The following is a 25,740-nucleotide window of genomic DNA, read 5'->3' as shown; positions in this document are numbered from 1 at the left end:
TCTTGTGCTTCCCCCTCCGCCCCCCGCCTTCTTCTGGAGATGGAGTCTCGCTCCGTCGCCCGGGCTGGAGCTGGAGTTGAGAGTGCAGTGGTGCCTTCTCGGCCTCACTGTTGCCGCTGACTCTGCCCCCAGGGTTCGACCGACCAGCTATTTTTGTCTCGAGTAAAGACGGAATGTCACCATGTTGGCCAGGCTGATCTCGAACTCCTGACCTCGGGGGGACACGCACGCACGCGCGCGCGCACACACACACACACACACACACACACGTAGTGATGAAACTATATTTCCATATTATAAATACTAATTTTAATATATGAATATGTATTAAAACCCCATTTCATTTACATATAAATGGATATGTATTTCCTTCTTTCGTTATTTATTATTTTTTATATTTACTTTGGTTTATTTTTTGTCTTTTCTTCATTGGCCTGCCTGATCTTCTCACTCTGGGCTCTGGTGACCTCAGCCTCCCCAGTAGCTAGGACTACGGGGATCTCTTAAGCCCGGGAGGCAGAGGCTAACGTGGGCTGCGATCGCGCACTTCCACTCCAGCTTACGTGAGGTGAGGTGGGGTGAGGTGGGGTGAGGTGGGGTGAGGTGGGGTGAGGTGGGGTGAGGTGGGGTGAGGTGGGGTGAGGTGGGGTGGGGTGGGGTGGGGTGGGGTGGGGTGAAAACGATTGATTGTGATCTTCACTACCTTTTAGCTTTATGCGTGCCCTCTTATTTGCTTGTGTATTCTCATGGGTTATTCTATGTCGCCGTCACGTTCATCGTTTGCAGGCTTGCTTGCTTATGTATTTACTCACTTCCTTACTTTCTTCCTTACTTACTGGCACGGTCTTCCTCTGTCTCTGTCGCCCAGGATCACCCCAGCCTCCACGCTTTGGACCGACCGAGAAGAGGTCGTCCTGCCTCTGATCCCTCCCATCCCCATTACCTGGGACTACAGGCACGCACCACCACACCGGTTGACTTTTATGTTGTTTCTCATGTTTTCCGTAGGTAGGTAGGTAGGTAGGTAGGTAGCTGTGTATGTAGGTATGTGAGCGAGATGGGGTTCGGGGTTCTATCAGGTTGCCCAGGCCGGTCTCGAACTCCTGTTCTCAAGCAATCCGCCTGCCTGCCTCGGCCGCCCACACTGCTGCTATTACAGGCGTGAGACACTGCACCTGGCTCATTCTATATTTGCCTGCGTGCCCGCCTGCCTGCCTGCCTATCAGTCCTCTTCTTTTTAGTACGGATGTACTCTCGCTTTGTTGTCCACGCTCTGGGCACATAGAATCTCTTTTTAAACTTCTGTGATTATTATTATTGCAGGTGTCTTCTCACATGTCGACGTGATCTCAAACTGTTAGGCCCCAGCGATCCTCCCACGTCGGCCTCCCAGAGTGCTGTGACGACACCTGTGAGTCACGGTACGCTCCGGTCCTATCTGTCATGTGGCGTCTCTCTCTCTCTCTCTCTCTCTCTCTGTCTGTCTGTCTGTCTCTCTCCCTCCCTGTCTGTCTGTTTCTCTCTATCTCTCCCCATCCATCTCTGTCTTTCTATGTCTGTCTCGTTCTCTGTCAGTCTGTCAGACGCCCCGTGCCGGGGAGGGCCCTGCCCCTTCCATGAAAGTGAGAAGCGCGGGCTTAGGTGCTTCGAGGGGCCGAGAGGAATGTGGACAGACGGGCCTTGCTGGGCTTCCCCACTCGGTGTATGATTTCGGGAGGTCGAGGCCGGGTCCCCACTTGGATGCGAGGGGCGTTTTCAGACGTTTCTCTCTGTCACGTGTGGCGTCTGTACTTCTCCTAGTTCCCTGATAAGCTCCTCGACTTAAAAAGAAACAGTTAAGGCCGGGCGTGGTGGCTCACGTCTGTCATCCCAGCACTTTGGGAGGCCGAGGCGGGTGGATCATCTGAGGTTGGGAGTTCGAGACCAGCCTTGCCAACACGGCGAAACCCCGTCTCTACTAAAAATACAAAACTGAGTCTGGAGCGGTGGGTGGGGCGGGTGCCTGTGATGCCAGCTACTCGGGAGGCTGAGGCGGGAGAATCGCTGGAACCTGGGAGGCGGAGGCTGCAGTGAGCCGAGATCGCGCCACTGCACTACAGCCCAGGCTGCAGAGTGAGTGAGACTCTGTCTCTAAATAAATAAATAAATAAATAAATTCTCTTCCATGCTGACTGACACTTGCGGGCATCGGTTGTCTTCGGGCATCACCTAGCGGCCACTGTTCTTTCCGTTTGTACTACGGCGACTGCAAACAAATAAAACGTTGAGACGCACCCCACCAATCTCACCAATCTGCCTTTTCTTTCTTTCTTTCTTTCTTTCTTTCTTTCTTTCTTTCTTTCTTTTTCTTTCTTTCTCTTTCCTTCTTCCTTCCTTCCTTTCTTTCTTTCTCTTTCTTTCTCTTTCTTTCTTCCTTCCTTCCTTCCTTTCTCTTTCTCTCTCTCTCTCTCTCTCTCTCTCTCTCTCTCTTTCTTTCTTTCTTTCTTTCTTTCTTTCTTTCTTTCTTTTTCTTTTTTTTTTTCTTTAGACGCAGTGTCACTCTTGTCGCCCAGGGTGGAGTCCGATGGCGCGATCTCGGCTCACCGCAACCTCCGCCTCCTAGGTTCGACTGATTCTCCTGCCTCAGCCTTCCCGGGTGACGGGAATGCGCCATCATGCCCGGCTAATTTTCCTATTTTCGGTACACGCGGGGTCTCTCCATCTTGGTCAGTCTCGTCTTCAACTTCCGACCGTTGGAGAATTTTAACTTTCTTGGTGGTTGCTTCTCTTTTTTTTTTTTTTCGTTTTTCTTTTCTTTCCTTCTCCTCCCCCACCCCCACCCCCCATGTTCTCCTCCTCCTCCTCCTCCTCCTCCTCCTCCTCCTCCTCCTCCTCCTCCTCCTCCTCCTCCTCCTTCTTTTTCATTTTTTTCAGCTGGGCTCTCCTACTTGTCTTGCTCTGTTGCTCACGCTGGTCTCAAACTCCTGGCCTTGACGTTTCTCCCGTCACCTCCGCCGTCTGGTTGTTGAAATGAGCATCCCTTGTAACATGGAAAGGATGAAAAAAATAAAGAGAAAGACGAGAACGGCCGAGTGAACCTTTCTCTTGCCGTCTCCCAGGGTGGACCTTGGACCCGAGAAGACGGAGGGAGCTTGGCTGAGTGGGTTCTCGGTGCTAAATCCTCCCGAGGGCCTCCTTCCCTCTCCCCACGTCCCCGCTTCTCCCCCCGGCTTCCAGGTCTATCTCCTGCCACACGTCTCTGCCTCGGCGTCCCCCACCGGCTACCTGCCACCTTCCGGGGAGCTCTGAGGCGGATGCCCGCCCCACGATCGCGTCCCGCTACCCTCCCCAGGCTGGCCTTTCCCGGGCGACCCCAGGGGAACCGTGTTGACGCTGCTTTCGAATCCTCCGGCGGAGACTTCCCCGGGTGGGCCGGATGGGATGAGACTGGACCACCCCGGACCGTGCTGTTCTTGGGGGTGGGTTGACGTACAGGGTGGACTGGCAGCCCCAGCCTTGTGAAGGGGGCCCGGGTATGGAAATGGCACATACGATGCCCTCCTTCCGGTCAGCCTGCCTGCAGCTTCCTCAGGCGTGAAGACGACTTCCCATCACAACCTGCTTTCTTCCCTTTCTCCACCACACAGATGAGTGAGACCCATGAGAGGGAGAAACAGCCCCGTAGATACTTGTTGACCTTCACTGGTGGAATCCTCAGTCATCTACAGACAGACAGGTGACCAGACGGGGACCCAAATCAAACACCATTTCCGGGTCCTCGTGGTGGGATTGGTCTCTCTCTCTCTCTCTCTCTCTCTCTCTCTCTCACACACACACACACACACACACACACACACACACACACACACAATTTCCGCATCTAGTTCACAAACCACACTCACTTATCCTTTGCACGGTACGCAGGCTCGGTAAAACCCACCCCACCCTCCACCCGTCGGCTGATGAAACCCCTTCTCTGGGCCGGGCACGGTGGCTCACGCCTGTCATTCCAGCGCTTTGGGAGGCCGAGGCGGGTGGATCCCTCGTGGCCAGGAGTTCAAGACCGGGCTGGCCGACGTGGCGAAACCCCATCTCTATGAGATCTAGAACAATTAGCCAGGCCTGGTGGCATAGGCTTGGAACCACAACTACTCGGGAGACTGCGGCGGGCCAGTGGCTTCAACCGGGGAGGCCGAGCTTGCGGTGAGCTGACATCGTGCCACGGCCATCCAGCCCGGGTGACGGTGCGAGACTCTGTCGCCATACCGTAAAATCATGATATTATTAGAAGATGAGTTGTGCGGGGTGATGCCCGCCTGTACTCGCGGCTACGCGGGAGGCTGAGATAAGGAGGAGATCACTTGAGGCCCCACAGGTCGAGGCTTCAGTCAGCCGTGACCCACTGTATCCTGGGCAGTCACCGGTCAAGGAGATATGCCCCCTCCCCGTTTTCTTTTCTTTTCTTTTCTTCCCTTCTCTTTTCTTCTTTTTTCTTCTCTCTTTCTTTCTTTCTTTCTTTCTTTCTTTCTTTCTTTCTTTCCTCCTTTCTTCTTTCTTTCCTGCCTGACTGCCTTCCTGACTTTCTTCCTTCCTCCCTTCCTCCCTCGCTCCCTTCCTTCTTTCTTCCCACCTCGGCCTCCCACAGTGCTGGGATGACTGGCGTGAGGCACCGTGCCTGCTGGGCCTAAAGATACACCCTTTGAAAGTAAGGCGCAGAGAGCGCCTTCCAGTCATCTGATGGATGGACTGATTGAGAGACGGCGTCTCACTCTGTCACCCTGGCAGTGGTGCCATCGTAACTCACTCACTGCAGCGTGGACGCTCCTGGGCTCAACCGATCCTTCCACCTCAGCCTCCAGAGTACAGTCCCTGAGACCGCACGCACGCGCCACTGTGCCCAGATCATTTTTAATTTTGTTTTTTTCCCGAGACAGACAGACGGGGTTTCGCTCTTGTTGCCCAGACTGCAGTGCGATGGCGTCATCTTGGCTCACCGCAACCTCTGCCTCCCGGGTTCAAGCGATCCTCCTGCGTCAGCCTCCCGAGTAGCTGGGATTGCAGGCATGCGACACCACGTCTGGCTGATTTGGTATTTTTAGTAGAGACGGGGCTTCTCCGTGTTGGTCAGGCTGGTCTCGAACTCCCGACCTCAGGTGATCCGCCCTCCCCGGCCTCGCGAAGTGCTGGGATGGCAGGCGTGAGCCGCCACGCCCGGCCTTCAATTTTGAATGTGTTTCCACAGACGGGGTCTCATCATTTTGTGGCAACCTTCCTGATCCGGCGACTCAAAGTGCTGGCGTGACGGGCGTGAGCCACTGCGCCTGGACTCCGGGGAATGATTCACGACCACGACCGCTGTACTGATTCTTTCTTTATCTTTCTTTCTTTCTTTCTTTCTTTCTTTCTTTCTTTCTTTCTCTCTTTCTTTCTCTCTTTCTTTCTCTCTTTCTTTATTTTCTTTCTTTCTTTCTTTCTTTCTTTCTTTCTTTCTTTTCTTTCTTTCTTTCCTTTCTTTCTCTCTCTCTCTTTCTTTCTTTTTATTGATGATTTTTTTTATTATTTATTTATTTGTTTGTTTATTTGGAGACGGAGTCTCGCTCTGGGCGAGGCGAGGCGAGGCTAGGCGCATCGCTTTGGGCGCCGCGGCACCGCCTTCTAGAGCCCCATTCATATGCACAGAGCCCTATTCCCTTCCTGGAGTTGGAGCTGATGCCTTCCATAGCCTTGGGCTTCTCTCCATTCAGAAGCTTTGACGGGCGCAACCCCACCCAGAGGCTGACTGCGGTTGAGGAATAGGGGGTGTGGTGGGGCTGGAAAGTGGGTCCCCTATTTTTCATAGCTCGGCCAAGATATCTCCCGACCCCCATCGCTTGCTCACCCTTTGTGATCCCCCGCCTCCACCGCCTTGGAGGCTCACTTCTTACTTTCATTTCTGTCTTTCTCCCTTTCTTGCGTTTGAGGAGGGGGGGGTGCGGGAATGAGGGTGTGTGGGGGGAGGGGGTGCGGGGTGGGGACGGAGGGGAGCGTCCCTCATCTAGAAGTGGGAACTTATAGATGAGACTTCTGCATGGGCAGAACGAGGGGAACGAGAGACGCGGGAGCCTACTTGAGGGAGAAGGGGTGGAAGGAGAGACGGCTTCCGGAAAAGACAAAACACACAAAAAACGCGAAAACTGTCGGGTACGGCGCTGAGTATCCGGGTGATGAAATCATCTGCACACTGAACCCCCCAGTCAGAAGTGTACCTATGTGACAATCTTGCACGGGTATGCTTGAACAAGAAATGAAAGTTAGGGGAGAAAGAGAGAGACAGAGGGGGAGAGAGAGAGAGAGAGAGAGAGAGAGAGAGAGAGAGAGAAAATGAAACACCACCTCCTTGGTTTCTGGCCTTTTGGGGGAACGTTCAGCGACAATGCGGTATTGGGGTCTGTTCTTTCTTTGTTCTTTTCTTTTTTTTTTTTTTTTTGGACCTTCTCTCGCTCTGTCAACTGGCTCCTGCAACTGCGGTCTCCGCCTCTGGGGCTCAAGCCATTCTTTCAACTCAACCTCCTGAGTAGCTGGATCTACAGGCATTCACCACCGTGCCCAGCTCATTTTTTTTTTTTTTTTGTATTTTTTGTAGAGATGGGGTTTTGCCACGTTGCCCAGGCTGGTCTCGAACTCCTGAGCTCAAGCGATCTGCTCACCTTGGCCTCCTAAAGTGCTGAGATTACAGGTGTGAGCCACCGTGCCTGGCCTACGTTCCATTTCGTGGCATGATTTTTAGGAAGCGTTACTGTAATTTCCTCAGAATAGGATTTATGGACTAAAAATGTCATGGGGAAGACTCTCCGAAGCTGGCCCTAAAAGCTGCAATATCTGAGGGATAATGGCCTAGGGGATATCTGACAGGGTAGCGTTAAGAGAAGTAAGAGAGGACCGGGCGTGGTGGCTCATGCTTGCGATCCCAGTGCTTTGGGAGGCTTAGGCAGGAGGATTGCTTGAGGCCGGGAGTTCAAGGCCAGCCTAGGCAATAGAGCAGGGTCCCGTCTCTACAAAAAAAAAAAAAAAAAAAAAAAAAAAAAAATGTTTTAATTAGCCGGGTGTGGTGGTGCCTATCTGTGGTCCCGACTACTCCAGAGGCTGAGGCGGGAGGATCACTCGAGCCCAGGAGTTTGAGGCTGCAGTGAACCGGTACTGTAGCACTGCGCTCCAGCCTGGGTGACAGTAAGAGACCCCGTCTGAAAAAGAATAAAAAAAGAGTGAATGACCATAGGGAAGGCACGGTGAGGTGGAACATTGTCACTGGCAGTTATAAGGAACAGAAACTCCATGGGTTTCAGAGTCAAAGGAAGACGTTAGGGCTTCTTCACCCAGAAATGCGTTCTAAGTCAAGGTCGACACAGTCAACTTTGACCTTGGGTCTCGGTTTTGCCTCCCTGCTGGTTTTTGCTAAGGATCCCTCTTGGATACAAGAGCCTTCCTGCTCATCGTGGAAATAACACACGAAAGCCACCTGATGACGGTGTTATGAGTTTCCTATTGCTACTGTCACAAAATTACCGTAAAATGGGTGGCTTACGGCAATCAAAATGTATTACCTTATAGTTCTGGAGATGACAAACCCAAAATTAGTCTCTCTAGGCTAAAACAGGTGTCAGCAGAGCTGCATTCCTCTGGAGACTCTAGGAAAGAATCGATGGCTGTTACTTTTCCAGCTGCTAGAGGCTATCTGCGTGTCTTAGCCTGTGACCCCATTCTAGCAATCACAGCACCCTGACCTCTGCTTCCATTATTGCGTCTCTTTCTTTGATTCTTGCTCACCTGCCCTCTATTATAAGGACTCTTGTGATTCTATTGGGCCCACCTGGATAATCTGGGCTTCTCTTCCTGTCTCAAAATACCTAATCACATTTGTTAAGTTCTCTTTGCTATTTAAAGTAACATATCCACAGGTCCCAGGGATAAGGGTATGGACATAGTTGAGGAACCATTATTCTGCCTACCATCGGCAGTGTCTTCACTGAAGGACGGAAGGCATTTATCTATGCTGAACGTGGTGAGTCACTCAGGACCCGAAGAGCTCGAGGAGAATGGCTCGCTGTTCCAAAAGTAAAAGGATTTACTGTAGCCTAGTTTGTCGATTTAAAATCTTTAAACATTTAACATCACTTCTTGCTCCGAGAAACTCTCTCCTTAAATACAGCATCGTTATTTTTTAAATGAACCGAACGATGACGGCGATTTTTCTGTTCTGAAAACAGGAACGTGATGGTCGGCTTCTCTCCCAGAAACCTTTTACGTTTCTTTTTACCTGTGAGTGTCATGAAAATCATCTCTAACGTATGCGACCAGAGCGGCACACCGGCATGCTGCTGTGTCCTGGCTACAACTCTCCTGGGATGCTCACACCCGAGAGAGCGTGGCAGAATGGCCACTCGCTACTTTTGGCCCGATTAGAGGAGGATTTTGTTGCTGGGCGGGGGTCTACACTGACAAAACTTCAGACAGAAATGCTAGTCAGAGACTGAAGACTTCACTTCTCCTGCGATCGGTCAAATCCTGTCAATACTACCTCCTTCACCTCTTTCCATCCCTCCCCTTTCCTCTCCAACCTTATGCCTTTTCTCAAGGCGGTGTGACACATTGCAGGGATTCCCCAAAATGACTTGATCCTACTAACCATCTAGGGTGTGTATTAAACACGCAGATTCCTAGGCACCTCACTTAAAATTCTTTTATTCTAAGTCTTGGCACGGGCTCTGGAACCTAAGTGTGTGATACATATGCCGAAGCGACCCTTCTTATTAGGCTAGGATGGGCGAAACTGACATGATGAAATAGGACGGGCTTAGAAATCGGGCACACCTTTCTTTGAACATTTTCCAAGCCGACGCACTTGCAAAAGTTACTTAGCTACTCTGATCCTGTAAAATGAAGGGTTCGTTGGTGGTGTGGAGAGTCGAATGGAATCGTCTGTGCGTTTCACTGCACACAAAGCCCAGGGTTCCACAGCTGCGAATGATCTTCTCTTACCACCCTTCGTGTCTCTCCCTAGAGTATCATACCTGTCATATTATAGTTTTCACAGCTGAGGGATGCTGACTGACTCTGCAAATGTCTCACAGAAAGACAACCGGAAACACTCGTCTAAGTCCTCTGCCAGGACCTTCCCTCTTTGTCCGGTTGTCAACTGCATCCTGTGATGACACAGGCTTTTCAGAGCTTCCTCTCATTCACGAGAAAACGGTGGGCTTCATCGTGCGAGACCTTGTACACCGTCGTGGGGATTTAGGCTTTTTCTAGTCCTCTGTGATTTTCCTTTCCTAAGGTCTTCAGACTAGATATCCTTATCTGCCTCCCTATTTTACCTACGATCCTGTCCCCTTCCCCAACCGTTGCTGCCTTGCGGGCAGTCTCTGCTCGACCAGGTCATTTTCCTCCTACTCTACGGGCGACAACTTTACAACTTTGTCCACCGTGTTTTTTACCTGTTCGCCTGCCACACTGTTCTTCAAAGTTCACGTCATATCGCTTTCCGTAAAACCTTCCACAGAATCCCCAGACTGACACCCCGTGAATACAGGTTGTCCTTAAACCTCGGGTTACACACGAGCCTTTAAAGAGGAACCACTCTATGTTGCTCAGCCAGCTGGTAGTCGTGGGCCCATGCTGTCTCTCTCCTTGGGAATAGGGACTTCTGCTTCTCCCACCTCAACGGTGTCTGCTGTAGGAACACACGTGGCTTTGATCGATATGCCAGGCGTTGTGAAATGCCTTCTCTAACAAATACTTCAGGCTTGAACACCTAATCTTGAGTGGTCATGGAACAGGTTTCTGGGAGGTCAGAGCAAATGCAGAGAAAACACATTCTACCTTCAACTGTACTTTGTCTCCACAGATATCCTAGAAATGCTGCAAGAAAGCCCCGATACTATGGGACATACGGGTAGAAAACTGAAGGACTGATACAATTTCCAGTAGCCCATAGGATAGGAAGCAAGAAAATGAGTTGCGTCCACAGTTAATAATAATCATAATGTGCTATAGACTTCAAAATTGCTAAAAGAATAGATTTGTAATATTCTCCCCCCAAAAAGGTCATAAGTTGGTGAGGTGATGAATATGTTGCTTAGCTTGATTGAGTCTTTCTACAATGTATACGTAGATCGAACTATCACGATATACCTCATACGTGTACGCCGTTATTATTTGTCCATTAAAAATATATTTAAAATGAGTTAAGCATCCTTTTCTATGCTTTTAGAGCTGCCTCTGCCTTCCCGAACTACCCCAGTATTCGCTCCCCCACACCCTGGGTAGTCAGCCACTGACAGGAGAGGCTCTGCTTCCCTGGTTCCAGTGATTCTTCTTCGGTAGCTGGGATGACAGGCACGCACCACCACAGCTGGCTCATTTTTCTATTTTTAGTAGGGACGGGGTTTCTTCTTGTCGGCCACCCTGGTGTCGAACTCCTGGCCTCAAGTGATCCGCCCTCCTGGGCCTCCCAAAGTGCTGGGACGACAGGCCTGCGCCGCCGGGATCTCAGCCTTTAAAAGCGCGGGCCCTGCCACCTTTCGCTGAGGCCCTTACGCTCTGAATGATGTGTCTGTCCTCTCTGCCGTAGGTTGACTCCTTGTGTCCCCTATGCCATTGCACTCTAGCCTGGGCAGCAAGAGCGAAACTCCGTCCCCCCACCTCCCCGCGTAATAAATAAATAAATAAATACATACATACATACATACATACATACATACATACATACATACACACACACACAAATACATTAAAAACATCTCTACACATGACCTATAACTATGTGTTCCCGTGAGTGATTTCTAAGAAATGGCACTGTACACTGAACGCAGTGGCTCACGTCTGTCATCCCGAGGTCAGGAGTTCGAGACCAGCCTGGCCAACGTGGTGAAACCCCGTCTCTAGTGAAAATACGAAACCGGAGTCGGGCGCGGTGGGGCAGGCGCCTGTACTCCCAGCTGCTCGGGAGGCCGAGGCGGAAGAATGGCCTGAACCTGGCAGGCGGAGGTTGAGGTGACCCAAGATCGCGCCACTGCACTACAGCCTGGGCGGCAGAGTGAGACTCGGTCTCCAAATAAATTAATAAATAAGTGAAAGAAAGAAAAAAAGCAAAGAAAAGAAAGAGAAAATGAAACAAAAGGCACCGTATCACTCCTAGGCTACGACCTTCTCTCTTTCTATCTGTTTCTCTCTTGTCTCTCTCTGTTCCTCTCTTTCTCTCTCTGTCTCTTTCTCTGTCTGTCTGCCTGTCTGTCTCTTTCTTTCTCTCTGTCTCTGCCTCTCTCTCTCTCTCTCTCTCTCTCTGCCTGTCTCACCGTATCTGTCTTGTCTTACTCTCTTTCTCTGCCTGTCTGTCTGTGTCTCTCTCTCCCTGCCTGTCTGTGTCTCTCTCTCTCTTTCTGTCTGTTTCTGTCTCTTTCTCTGTCTGTCTGCCCCTCTCTTTCTCTTTCCGTGTCTCTCTGTCTCTCTCTCTCTCTGCCTATCTTCTGTCTGACTCTCTCTCTCTGCCAGTCTGTCTCTTTCTCTGTCTGTCTCTCTCTTTCTCTCGGTTTCTCTCTGTCTCTCTCTGTCCATCTCTGTCTTTCTCTGTCTGTCTCTCTCTTTCTTTCTCTCTGTCTCTCTCTCTCTCTCTCTCTCTCTCTCTCTCTCTCTCTCTCTCTGCCTGCCTCTCTCACTGTGGCTGTCTTCTGTCTTACTCTCCTTCTCTGTCTGTCTGTCTGTCTCTCTCTCTCTCTCTCTCTCTCCCTCCCTCCCGTTCTATTTCTCTCTCTCTGTCTCTCTCTCTCTCTTCTGTCTGTTTCTCCCTTTCTCTCTCTGTCTGTCTCTGTCTTTCTCTGTCTGTCTCTTTCTCTGTCTCTCTCTCTCTCTCTCTCTCCCCGCCTGTCTCACTGTGTCCGTCTTCTGTCTTATTCTCTTTCTCTGCCTGTCTGTCTGTCTGTCTCTCTCTCTCCCTTCCTGTCTGTTTCTCTCTCTCTCTCTTTCTGTCTGTTTCTCTCCGTCTCTCTCTGTTTTTCTCTGTCTGTCTCTTTCTCTATCTGCCTCTCTCTTTCTTTTTCTGTGTCTCTCTGTGCCTATCTTCTGTCTGTCTCTCCTTCTCGGCCTGTCTGTCTGTCCCTCTCCCTCCCTTTCTGTTTCTCTCTCTCTCTCTCTCTCTCTCGCTCTCTCTCTGTGTGTCTCTCTCTCTTTCTGTCTGTTTCTCTCTGTCCATCTCTGTCTTTCTCTGTCTGTCTCTCTCTTTCTTTCTCTCTGTCTCTCTCTCTCTCGGCCTGTCTCTCTCACTGTGTCTCTCTTCTGTCTTACTCTCCTTCTCTGCCTGTCCATCTGTCTGTCTCTCTCTGGCTCTTCTCTGCCTGTCCATCTGTCTCTCTCTCTCCCTCCCTTTCTGATTCTCTCTCCCTCTCCCTCTCTGTGTCTCTCTCTTTCTGTCTGTTTATCTCTTTCTCTGTCTGTCCGTCACTGTCTTTCTCTGTATGTCTCTTTCTCTGTCTGTCTGTCTCTCTTTTTTCTCTGTCCTTCTGTCTCTCTCCGTGTGCCTATCTTCTGTCTTACTCTCTTTCTCTGCGTCTCTCTCTCTCTCTCTCTCTCTCTGTCTGTCTGTCTCTCTCCCTCCCTGTCTGTCTGTTTCTCTCTCTCTTTCTGTCTGTTTCTCTCTATCTCTCCCCATCCATCTCTGTCTTTCTATGTCTGTCTCGTTCTCTGTCAGTCTGTCAGACGCCCCGTGCCGGGGAGGGCCCTGCCCCTTCCATGAAAGTGAGAAGCGCGGGCTTAGGTGCTTCGAGGGGCCGAGAGGAATGTGGACAGACGGGCCTTGCTGGGCTTCCCCACTCGGTGTATGATTTCGGGAGGTCGAGGCCGGGTCCCCACTTGGATGCGAGGGGCGTTTTCAGACGTTTCTCTCTGTCACGTGTGGCGTCTGTACTTCTCCTAGTTCCCTGATAAGCTCCTCGACTTAAAAAGAAACAGTTAAGGCCGGGCGTGGTGGCTCACGTCTGTCATCCCAGCACTTTGGGAGGCCGAGGCGGGTGGATCATCTGAGGTTGGGAGTTCGAGACCAGCCTTGCCAACACGGCGAAACCCCGTCTCTACTAAAAATACAAAACTGAGTCTGGAGCGGTGGGTGGGGCGGGTGCCTGTGATGCCAGCTACTCGGGAGGCTGAGGCGGGAGAATCGCTGGAACCTGGGAGGCGGAGGCTGCAGTGAGCCGAGATCGCGCCACTGCACTACAGCCCAGGCTGCAGAGTGAGTGAGACTCTGTCTCTAAATAAATAAATAAATAAATAAATAAATAAATAAATAAATAATAAATAAATAAATAAATACATAAATTCTCTTCCGTGCTGACTGACACTTGCGGGCATCGGTTGTCTTCGGGCATCACCTAGCGGCCACTGTTATGGGAAGTCGACGTGACGCGGAGGGAGGTCTCGCCGACTTCACCGAGCCTGGGGCAACTGGTTTCTCTCTCTCCCTTCCGGAGGCCCCTCCCTCTCTCCCTCGTTGCCTAGGGAACATCCGCCCTGGCGGGGGCCCTATTGTTCTTTGATCGGCGCTTTAGTTTTCTTTGTGTTTTGGTTTCTTTCGTGCGCATAGACTCTTCGACTTGGGCTTTAGTTTAATTTTCGAGTCGCCCCCACGGCTCCCCCACTACCCACGTCCCGTTACGTTCATTTAGTGAGTCAGTTAGGTGGGTTGCCCCCCAAACCCCTGCCCCCCCGCCTCCCAACACCCTGCTTGGAAACTTTCCGGATCCACCCCGGTGTGCCTCGGTCTTCTCTCCCCTTCCCCCACCCCTTGCCGGCGATCTCATGCTTGCCAGGCTGACATTTGCATCGGTGGGCGTCAGGCCTCACTCAGTGGCCACCGTTTTTGAAGATGGGGGCGGCACGGTCCCACTTCCCCAGAGGCAGCTTGGGCCGCCGATGGCGGAGCCCCTGACCCGCGTGGGCAAGCGGGCGGGTCTGCAGTTGTGGGGTTTCTCCCCCCGCTCCCCTCCTCAGGCCTCCCTCCCTGGGAAAGCTTCACCCTGGCTGGGTCTCAATCACCTTTTATCATGATGTTTTAGTTTCCCCTCCCTCCCTCCCTCCCTCCCTCCGGCCAGCAGAGTTTCACAATGGGAACGGCGTCACAGCTCTAGTCTGGGCCTTCTCAGTATTTGCCCGAAATAGAAACGCTTTCTGAAAACTAATACTTTGCTCACTTAAGATTTCCAGGGACGGTGGGGGGAGGGGGGACGGATAGCATGAGGAGATACACCTAATGCTAAATGACGAGTTAATGGGTGCAGCACACCAACATGGCACATGGATACATATGTAACACACCCGCACATTGTGCACGTGTACCCTAAAACTTAAAGTACGAAAAAAAGAAAAAAAGATTTCCAGGGACGGTGCCTTGGCCCGTGTTTGTTGGCTTGTTTTGTTTTGTTCGTGTTTTTCCTTTTTCGTATGTCTTTCTTTTCAGGTGAAGTAGCGATCCCCAGTTTTCAGGAAGACGTCTATTTTCCCCAAGACGTGTCAGCTGCTGTTTTCTCCTGTTGTTAACTAACGCTTTTCTGCATCTCTCCACGTGCAGTGAGAGCCGGTTGATGTTGACTATACTTCATAACATCTTATTTTCTAGAAATCCGTAAGCGAATGCTGCTGCTGCTCTTGTTGCTGTTGCTGTTGTTGTAGTTGTCGTCGTCGTCGTTGTCGTCGTCGTCGTCGTCGTCGTCGTTGTTGTTGTTCTTGTTGTTGTTTTCAAAGTATACCCCCGGCCACAGTTTATGGGATCAAAAGCATTATAAAATATGTGTAATTATTTCTGGAGCACGCCTTTCTTCCCCTTCTCTCTGTGTCTCTGTCTGTCTCTGTCTCTCTCTTTCTCTTTCTCTGTCTTCTCTCTCTCTCTGCCTGTCTGTTTCTCTCTGTCTCTGTCTCTCTCTCTTTCCGTTTCTCTCCGTCCGTCTCTGTCTTTCTCTGTCTGTCTGTCTCTCTCTTTCTTTCTCTCTGTCTCTCTCTCTGACTGTCTCTCTCACTGTGTCTGTCTTCCGTCTTACTCCCTCTCTCTGCCTGTTTGTCTGTCGGTCTGCCTCTCTCTCTCTCTCTCTCTCTCTCTCTGTCTGTCTGTTTCTCTCTGTCTCTGTCTCTCTCTCTTTCTGTTTCTCTCTGTCCGTCTCTGCCTTTCTCTGTCTGTCCGTCTCTCTCTATCTTTCTCTCTGTCTCTCTCTCTGCCGGTCTCTCTCACTGTGTCTGTCTTCTGTCTTACTCTCTTTCTCTGCCTGCCTCTCTCTCTCTCTCTGTCTCTCTTTCTGTCTGTTTCTCTCTGTCTCTCTCTGTCCGTCTCTGTCTTTCTCTGTCTGTCTCTTTGTCTGTCTGTCCGTCTTTCTCTTTTTTCTCTCTGTCTCTGTCTCTCTCTCTCACTGTGTCTGTCTTCTGTCTTATTCGCTTTCTCTGCCTGTCTGTCTCCCTCTCTCTCTCCCTCTCTGTCTATTTGTCTCTCTCTCTCTGCCCATCTGTTTCTCTCTCTGTCTCTGCCTGTCTCTCTCTCTTTCTGTGTCTGTCTTGTGTCTTACTGTCTTTCTCTGCCTGTCTGTCTGTCTCTCTCTGCCTCCCTGTCTGTCTGTTTCTCTCTCTCTCTCTCTCTCTTTGTCTGTGTCTCTCTCTTTCTGTCTGTTTCTCTCTGTCTGTCTGTCTGTCTTTCTCTCTCTCTGTCTCTTTTTCTCTGTCTGTCTCTTTCTTTCTCTCTGTCTGTCTGTCTCTGTCTCTCTCCCTCTCTCTCTCTCTCCCTCTGTGTGTGTCTGCCTTCCATCTTACTCTCTTTCTCTGCCTGTCAGTCATCCTGTCTGTCTGTCTCTCACTCTGTCTGTCTCTCTCCCTCTCTCTCTCTCTCTCCCTCTGTGTGTGTCTGCCTTCCATCTTACTCTCTTTCTCTGCCTGTCAGTCATCCTGTCTGTCTGTCTCTCACTCTGTCTGTCTCTCTCCCTCTCTCTCTCTCTCTCCCTCTGTGTGTGTCTGCCTTCCATCTTACTCTCTTTCTCTGCCTGTCTGTCTGTCTCTCACTCTGTCTGTCTCTCTCCCTTCCTGTCTCCCTGTTTCTTTCTGTTTCTTTCGGTCTCTGTCCATCTCTGTCTTTCTCTATCTCTCTCTCTGTCTTTCTCTCTTTGTGTATCTTTGTCTCTCTCTGTCTGTCTCTCTCTATCTCTATCTCTGTCTCTGTCTCTCTGTCTCTCTGTCTCTCTCTCTCTCTCTCTCTCTCTCTCTCTCTCTTGCTCGCTCGCTCGCTCGCTCTCTGGCTCTCGCTATCTCCCGCCCTCTCTTTCTTTGCAAAATAAGCTCAAGTACATCTAATCTCATCCATTACCAAGGCCTGAATTCTTAGCATCAGACATCCCAGATTTGATCTCCCTACAGAATGCTGTACAGAACTGGCGAGTTGATTTCTGGACTTGGATACCTCATAGATACTACATATGAATAAAGATCCAACCCTAAAATCTGGAGTTGCTTCTCCCTCGACAGTCTCGAAAGATCATGCCTCTGTTCACCTAGGATGCTGGGAGGGTTTTCTCAATGTGCATCTGCCCGTGTCCTAAGTGACCTGTGACCGAGCCCCGTCCGTTCTGTCTCAAATATGTATCTGCAGACACTTCTCTCCATTTCCACAACTACCCACGGCCCCCTGTGGAACCACTGGCTCTTTGAAAAAAAAAATCCCAGAAGTGGTTTTGGGTTTTTGGCTGGAGGCCTAAGCCTGCTGAGAACTTTCCTGCCCAGGATTCTGTGTGAACAAAAGTGCCTCTGCTGGGAGCTGGGATCCTCGGGACGGTGCTTGCTAGCGCTGGATGAGTCTCTGGAAGGACGCACGGGACTCCGCAAAGCTGACCTGTCCCACCGAGGTCAAATGGATACCTCTGCATTGGCCCGAGGCCTCCAACGTACATCACGGTCACCGACCGTCACCGTCAGCATCCCTGTGAGCCTGCCCAAGGCCCCGACTCTGGGGAGACTCCTGGGAGCCCGGCCTTGGTCGGCTAAAGTCCAGAGGCACGGTGACTTCCACCCACAAGGTCCCCACTGAACTGCGAAGATGTGGAGCGTAGGTCAGAGAGGGGACCGGGGTGGGGGGTGGGGGAGACGTCCTGACAGGCGAGGAGTTCCCTAGGCTCTGGCCACCCCACCCACGTCCCACGTCCCGGGCACCCGCGGGACACCGCCGCTTTATCCCCTCCTCTGTCCACAGCCACCCCCACCACACCCCGCAACCCACGCACACACGCTGGAGGTTACAAAACCACACGGCGTGAATAGGGCCTGGCGGAGCGAGAGCCCATTTCACGAGGCGGGGCGGGGCGGGGCGGGGCGGGGGGTGGGGTGCGGGTTGTGGGGTCTGTAGAGAGCCCGATTCTCCCTCTTGGGTGGCTACAGGCTAGAAATGAATATTGCTTCTTGGGCGGAGGGGCTTCCTTAGGCCATCACCGTTTGCGGGACTATCTCTCAAACCCTCCCTTGAGGCCACAAAATAGATTCCGCCCCACCCCTCGACGTTCCCCGCCCCGGTGCTGGATGTATCCTGTCAAGAGACCTGAGCCCGACACGTTGAGCTAAACACCTTCATTGGCTTTGCGTGTTTGTTTCTTTCTGAGATGGAGTCTTGCTCTGTCGCCCAGGCTGGAGTGCAGTGGCGTGACCTCGGCTCACTGCACCCTCTGCCTCCTGGGTTCAAGTGATTCTCCTGCCTCAGCGCCACCAGGCCCGGCTCATTTTTTTATTTTTAGTAGGCACGGGGTTTCACCCTGTCTCATTGGTTTTTACTGGAGATTCTAGATTCGAGCCACAGCTAATGCCGTGCCACAGAAAGACTTCTTTTTTCTTTTTTTTTTTTTTTGAAAGCGCAACGTATCTGCTGTATTTGAGTGGCTTCGTATATCATTGTAGTTGTGTTATAGATGAAGAAAAGGTATTAAACCCCGTGCTGATGATAGTGAAAGCGAAAACGAAGGAAAGGCTACCTATTTTGTAGTTAAAATATAGTGGCTCAGAATTCAGAGCTACCTAAATACGTCAGCATTTACACTCTTCCTAGGAAAAGCTTGCCGATCTGAATATTCCTCCTTTAAAGACGATTTTTGATAGGGTGAAGTTTTTTAAGAATGCGACTCCTGCAAAATAGCTGAACAGACAATACGCATTGACAGAAAACAACACGAGGATCCCCCGGACTTGGGAAAAAAATCAAAAACAACACAAGTCTCATGAAGAACTGAGTTCTTAAAATATGACGGAGAACATAGCTATCGGAAGAGAAGGCGGTATCGGCAAGTTGATTGTTACGTTGGTCAGCAATAGCTAGCACTATGTTTTTGGCCACCTTTCAGGCCATGTAACTACTACAGCAAAATGAGACAGAATCCGTTAAACCACATATTCACAAATCAAAAAATGTTTTAGTAATAGAATGCTTCAGATTTAGAAGCAAATCAAATGATACAACTCCACTGCTGTAATACTTAACCCCAAAGATAACCGTATCTGACAAAAAAAAAACTACCACAGAGTTATGACTTCAGAATTATAGTTTCTCCTGGTATTTATTTATGTTTTTTTTTTTTTTTTTTTTTTTTTTTTTTAATTTTTTTTTTTTTCCTTCAGACGGCCTCTCGCTCTGTCGCCCAGGCTGGAGTGCAATGGGGTGATCTCGGCTCACTGCCGCCTCCACCTCCCGGGTTCAAGCGATTCTCCTGCCTCAGCCTCCCGCGTAGCTGGGACTACAGGCGCCCTCCACCACGGCCACCTAAGTTTTATACTCTTAATACGGACAGGGTTCCACCACGTTGGCCAGGATGGTCTCGATCTCTTGACCTTGTGACCCGCCCGCCTCGGCCTCCGAAAGTGCCGGGATGGCGGCAGGCGTGAGCCACCACGTCCGGCCTTCTCTTGATGTGTAAACTATTTCTTTTCTTTTCTTTCTTTTTTTTTTTTTTTTTTTTTTGAGACGGAGTCTCGCTCTGTCGCCCGGGCTGGAGTGCAGTGGCGCGATCTCGGCTCACTGCAAGCTCCGCCTCCCGGGTTCACGCCATTCTCCTGCCTCAGCCTCCCGAGTAGCTGGGACTACAGGCGCCCGCCAACACGCCCGGCTAATTTTCTGTATTTTTAGTAGAGACGGGGTTTCACCGTGTTAGCCAGGATGGTCTCGATCTCCTGACCTCGTGATCCGCCCGCCTGGGCCTCCCGAAGTGCTGGGATGACAGGCTTGAGCCACCGCGCCCGGCCACCTGATGTGTAAACTATGAAGTCAGTCCAGAAAAATACAACCAATGTCAACGGCACGTATGGTGTTGAGGCAGAAGTAGGACCAAACGTTTTCGTATCTTATTCGGTTGATAACAATATGACCTAGGCAGTAATTTCCGATGTGTCTACTGATACGCAAGTACAAAACAGTAAAACGGAGATACTGCTAAATAAAAGGGTACACTGACTTCTTAATAGTAACTCCATCAACTGGAACACTGTCAAAAAGCAGCAACCAGTGAATCGTTGCAATATTTTTTTCTATTATCCGATAAGTGGATTATGCTGTTCCTTTCCAATTTCCCAAGCACTTTTTGTCCCCATCACCATTTCGGTGTTCAAAGAAAAAGTAACACATCCAGTCACAAAACTAAAGAAACACACACACAAACGAAAGACAACTACAGTATCTGCAAAAGTTTGGTAGAAGACTGCAACTGTTGAGTATAAGGATCTGGTATTCCATTATCGGGAGTTAATTTAAGAGTTTGTTAAAGACATACATTTCGTAAGAGAGCATTTCAGTTAGACGTTATTGACCAGTATGTACCATCCCTAGGTATCTGTAACCAAATTCATGGCAATAAAGAGCTATCTAACGAGAAAAATCAGCGAGCACCGGCACCGTCGATAAGAGCTTGTCTTTACACTTCATTGCCGCTTACCATGCGTTACAATGTCTAGGATGGACTCTGATAGCATTTCGAAAACAAGCTAATGCTTTGTCCCATTCTACAGTGAAGACAAACTCCCGCCCTAATGCAGTAGAGGCCTAAGCATGATTTGGATCCACTTCGATAGCTCTCTGGAAGAATTTAATTGCCATATCGTGTCCCCGTTGCAAGCGGAAACAGTTCCCTGCGGCACGCCAGGCCTCTGGCTGGCGAATTTTTATCCACGTCTGTCAAGTCTTTTGACAGAACTCAAAGAGCAACATCTTTTTGAGGATGCCAGAGTGTTGCGGAGCAGAGCTCCATGCCTTCGACCCTGTAATTCTCCATCCTTCTAACCTCTGAGAAGATTCTTTCAGCTTGCGTGGACTCTGAAAGCTCAAAATAGGCCCTTCCGATGTGGCACAGTACCCTACCGGCATCGTGGTGGGGAGAAGGTGGATGGCTCCAAATATCGATAGCTTGTGTGCAGTGGTGAGAACACAAAGCTACATAACCTTTCCCCCTTTCACGAAGAAGGCTCATCAAGCCTTCGGCTGCTGCTTTTCGTAGATTAAAAGCCTGAATCTGAGGTGTGATTGCGGATATTTTCCCTTCTGAAATGATGGAAGAGTCCAATTTTGTCATTTCCAGGCTGCCATCGATGTGAGGTCGAGTTACTCCTCCTTCGTTAGTTTTACTTTTTGTTTTTCTGTTTGGGATTTCAGGTGGACACTTCATTTTTAACTTTTTTCCTATTCTCCTTGGTTGTGGAGCTGTCACTAGTCAAGAGTCATGGATTTCTTCGAGGCAGTGCATTTAGGGGAGATGCCACAGTGGGGCTCGATACCTGAGGTGATGCCCTTGTTTGTGGACCAGAACTTTGTGTGTTTGCAAGAATTGGAGTTACCTCTCGGCTATGTCCACTCTGTGAGAAGACAGACTGTGCTCCAGTTCGGCCGATTCTGGCAACAGGCTTTTTTGAAGGGGCTCCGGTGGATGGCACGTCAGTGACAGGAGGTGTCTAATACTAGTGTAGTTTTGTAAATAGGATCCATCCATCTCCCGGACTTGGGGTTTCTAATGGCAAAATCCCAACACTTGGAGTTAATGGACTAACAGCTGCTGGTCGTCCTGATAAACTTCGACCAGCTTTTGGCTTCTTTTGAACCTGCGTAGATAATATGGAAGTTCCTGTTCCCAGTGGGACGGTATCAGGTGAAATGACAGCTGAATCAATGGAAGACACTGGGGAATCTGTATTCAAGGAGTACTTTGAATTGGAAGATTCTCAATTCAATCTGTTTAATTCAATTGTGTCCTGGGGTGTTTCCGTAAGAAGGGTCTCAGGCTGTCTGTGACATAAACTATGACGAGGTACTTGTGTGGTGCAACGGTTGGGCAGACCGTTGCTAAAGTTCTGTAAAGATGTGAATTTAAACGTTTGGTCAGGATCCGGCTTTTCACCTATTTCACAGAATGATTCAAAGGGATACCAGAAGAAAGGCTTGAAACGAAGGCCCTTTGGGTAACACTCCGATGCTTTGGCAAGCGGATCTGTCTTGCGATATACGTGTCCCAACGATGAGAGAGTAAAGCAAGCCGAATCACCAAACTCAATAACATATGAGTCACGATATCATCATGGCTTTTCTGTTTATTAAACACCCCACCGGATAAGATTCGTTCGCCTTCTGCAAGCTTGCTGAGATCAAGACGACATTTTGCAAGCAGGTATTTGCATTGAGGTGTAGCACAACTGTGTCCTTTCAAGAGTCTATATGCTTTGTAGGCCTTTCCTGAGCGGTAAGAACAGGTCTCCAGTAAAAACGAGGCTTCCTCTGAGTGTACTTCTGCATAAAGGCGTTCTGCGAGGAAAACCGCATCTCGGTAAGCATAGCGGTTTAGTGCTTGCCATATAGCTGCCCGGACGGGTTCCTGCAGCACCGTCATCCTCCGGGCTCAGGCCCACTTCCTTTCTGCAGTGCCTGAGGCACACCCCCCCGCCCCCTCCCCCCGTAGCGGCTCCTGGGCCTGCCGGCCCCGGCTCATTTAAAGTCACCAGCGACAGTTACCAGGGGATGGGGGAGGCCGAGCAAGAAATGACTTCTTTATCCTGCGGACTCCGGAGAGCCCGGCCCCTTGTGACCCATTGTAAACCGAGAGTCACCTCACGTTTGGAAACACGGGGTTTCCATGTTTCCGCTCCCAAGTTCGGTGGAGGGATGTGGCATGTAGGACGAAGGACTCTCTTCCTTCTGATTCGGTCTGCACAGTGGGGCCTAGGGCTGGGGCTCTCTCTGTGCGGACGGCGGACTCCCTCTACCTTGGGTTCCATCGGGCCCCACCCTGGAACACGGGCCTTGGCAGATTCTGGCCCTTCCTGGCCCTCAAGTCGCTGTCAGAAACCCCATCTCCGGCTCGGATGCCCCGAATGGCTGTGGCTCGCACCGCTCTGGAAACATTGGAAATCTCTCCTCTACGCGTGGCCACCTAAAACCACAGGAGCTCGGGACACACGTGCTTTCGGAAGAGAATGCTGAGAGTCTCTTGCCGACTCTCTCTTGACTTGAGTCCTTCATGGGTGTGTGGTTAAGACGTAGTGAGACAAGACGTATTAACTCGGGCCGGGTGCTGGTGGCTCACGCCTGCAACCCCAGCACTTTGGGAGGCCGAGGCCGTAGGATCCCTTGAGGAATCGCCTAACCCTGGGCAGGTTGAGGCTGCAGCCAGTGAGCCATAATGAATGGTGTCACTGCACTCCAGTCTGGGCGAAAGACAGTGAGGCCCTGTCACAGGCAGGCAGGCAGGCAGGCAGGCAGGCAGGCAGGCAGGCAGGCAGACAACAGCTGTATTATGTTCTTCTCAGGGTAGGAAGCAAAAATAACAGAACACAGCACTTAATTTTTTGGGGGGCGGGGGAAGGAGTTTCACTCTTGGTGCCCACGCCGGAGTGCAATGGCACCATCTCGGCTCGCCGCAACCTCCACCTCCCGTGTTCAAGTGACTCTCCTGCCTCAGCCTCCTGAGTAGCTGGGATTACAGGCATGGGCCACCACACCCGGCTGATTTTGTATTGTTAGTAGAGACGGCATTTCTCCATGTGGGTCAGGCTGGTCTCGAACGAACTGGCGACCCCAGTTGATCTGCCCGCCTCGGCCTCCCAAATTGCTGGGATGACAGGCGTGAGCCATCGCGCCCGGCCGGCTACATTTTTTTTTTTTTTTTTTTTAGTTTTCAATTTTAATCCATGTATTTACTGACATTTATTTATTTATTTATTTATTTATTTATTTATTTATTTGTTTGTTTCTTTTCGAGACAGACTCTCGCTCTGTTGCCCAGGCTGGAGTGCAGCGGCGCGATCTCGGCTCACTGCAAGCTCTGCCTCCCGGGTTCACGACCTTCTGCCCCAGCCTCCCAAGTAGCTGGGACTACAGGCGCCCGCCACCGCGCCTGACTAACTTTTTGTATTTTGAGTAGAGACGGGGTTTCACTGCGGTAGCCACGATGGTCTCGATCTCCTGACCCCGTGATCCGTCCGTCTGGGCCTCCTAAAGTGCTGGGATGACAGGCGTGAGCCACCGCCCCCGGCCTATTTATCTATTTATTAACTTGGAGTCCAAGTTATGAAACCAGTTAGTTTTTGTGTTTTTTTTTAGGGACGAGGTTTCGCCACGTTGCCAAAGGCTTGGATCGAGGGATCCACCTGCCCTTGGCCTCCCAAAACTGCGGGGATGACAGGCGTGGACCTACCGCGCCCGGCTTCCCCACCTCCCCCCCGCCCCCACCCGCTTGTCTTCCCGCCGACAGTTTCACGGCAGAGTGCTTGGCTGGTGTGCTTAAATTCATTCTAAATAGAAATTTAGGACGTCACCTTCTGGCCTCACGGACTCTGAGCTGAGGAGTCCCCTGGTCTGTCTACCACAGGACCGTACACGTCAGGAGGACAAAAATCGTTTAAAATAAGTAATTTTGTGTTACAGACATACACGGATATACCAAAAACGCAGAAACCAGTCTTTTAGAAATGGCCTCAGTCCCGGTGTCTGTGCCAGTGATTCTTTTCGATTTGGACCTTGAGGGAGAGAATTCCCAGTCGGTCTCTGGTCTCTGGACGGAAGTTCCAGATGATCCGATGGGTGGGGGCTCAGGCTGCCTCCCCCCAGAGTCCCTGGTCGAGTAGTTGTGGGGATCGCCTGGGAGGGCGCGGTGACCCACTGTGCTGTGGGGGCCTCCATCCTTCCCCCTCCCCCATCCCCCTCCAGGCGATCCCAATTCATTCCGGGCTGACACTCTCATTGGTAGACGTCGGGCATCACCTAGCGGCCACTGTTACTCTGAAAAGGGAGGCCTCACAGAGGAAGGAATCTCAGGCCGCCTGCGCACAGCCTGGGGCAACTGTGTCTTCTCCACCGCCCCCACCCTCATCTCCAACTTCCTCCCTCCCTTGTTGCCAAGGGAAGCGCCACTTCGACGACTGGGTCTGATGGACGTTTGTTCGGGTAAAAACAAACAAACAAAATAGCATAAAACTAAATAAATAACATAAGTCAACACCATACAGTACAGTACAGTACAATACAATACAATACAATACAATACAATACAATACAATACAATAAAACAAAAAACAATACAATAAAATAGGCCGGGTACGGCGGCTCATGCCTGTAATCCCAACACTTTGGGAAACACAGCTGGGCGCGTCACCTGAGGTCGGGATTTGGAGGCAAACCTGAAAAACATGGAGAAATCGCGTCTCAATTGAAAATACAAAATTATCCCAGCGTGGTGCCACATGCCTGTAATCCCAGCTGCTAGGAAGGCTGAGGCAGGAGAATTGCTTGAACCAGGGAGGAGGAAGTTGTTGTGAGGTTGCTTTACAGTGTTCCTGATTTTATTCATTCTAAAGATGATCCACTCCGGAAATCAAACATGAGTACAGAGACATGGGAGAATGTATTAAAATATCGGACCAAGTGGGTTCATCACGTGTGACAAAGTTATTCCACACTCTACCTGAACATGCTCTGCTCTACGTTTAGGATGCAAATGAGTAATGTTTCATTATAGAGTAAAGACCCGAGATTTATTACGGAATCACTGTGAACCTTCCCGGCACAGCTCACAGATATCCCTGGTGCCTTTTCAGTCTGTTTACGTCTGCCATGTGCCCCCTGAATCACAGAGCATGAGCCAAAAGAATCCGAGAGACCCCATTGATCTGCTCCAATACTGAAAGGAGAATAACATGTTCTCTTTCCTCCTGAAGCAAAATATACCCCTATACGACATAGTTGTATTTCCTCATACACTCAGGTTTTGCTCTTAAAATAAGACTACTTAAAATAGTACGTAGAATCTGCCTTTGCGTATTACACAAATTTCTTATTTATTTATTTATTTATTTATTTATTTATTTATTATTTATTTATTTATTTATTATACTTTAGCTTTCAGGGTACATGTGTACAATGTGCAGGTTTGTTACACATGTATCCATGTGCCATGTTGATTTCCTGCACCCATTAACTCGTCATTTAGCATTAGCTATATCTCCTAATGCTGTCCCTCCCCCTCCCCTCACCCCCCAACTGTCCCCGGAATGTGATGTTCCCCTTCCTGTGGCCATGGGTTCTCATTGTTCAATTCCCACCTATGAGTGAGAACATGCGGTGTTTGGTTTTTTGTCCGTGCGATAGTTTACTGAGAATGATGTTTTCCAGTTTCATCCGTGTCCCTACAAAGGACACGAACTCATCATTTTTTATGGCTGCATAGTATTCCATGGTGTATATGTGCCACATTTTCTTAATCC

The 25,740-nt window shown here is 50.2% G+C and overlaps 1 long non-coding RNA gene and 1 pseudogene across 3 annotated transcripts; one reads left to right on the top strand and one right to left on the bottom strand.

The window, feature by feature from the left end:
• The first annotated feature begins 252 nt into the window (after window positions 1–252).
• Window positions 253–3,064, top strand: LOC134735455 (uncharacterized). Of its 3 annotated transcripts, XR_010118566.1 has the most exons (4): window positions 253–568; window positions 869–1,008; window positions 1,324–1,421; window positions 2,528–3,064. It is a non-coding gene; the product is annotated as an uncharacterized lncRNA (long non-coding RNA). The 3 variants fall into 3 exon arrangements; XR_010118568.1 differs by lacking the exon at window positions 869–1,008 and having other exon boundaries at window positions 2,528–2,866; XR_010118567.1 differs by lacking the exon at window positions 253–568 and having other exon boundaries at window positions 665–1,008; window positions 2,528–2,866.
• Window positions 3,065–19,713: 16,649 nt separating this feature from the next.
• LOC134735452 (cell division cycle protein 27 homolog) lies at window positions 19,714–23,038 on the bottom strand (annotated as a pseudogene).
• Between the last annotated feature and the right edge of the window lie 2,702 nt (window positions 23,039–25,740).

Source organism: Symphalangus syndactylus, chromosome 21 (assembly GCF_028878055.3).
Source record: "Symphalangus syndactylus isolate Jambi chromosome 21, NHGRI_mSymSyn1-v2.1_pri, whole genome shotgun sequence".
Classification (NCBI taxonomy): Eukaryota; Metazoa; Chordata; class Mammalia; order Primates; family Hylobatidae; genus Symphalangus; species Symphalangus syndactylus.
Note: the sequence above shows the minus strand (reverse complement) of the source record. Positions and strands in the feature narration are given on the sequence as shown.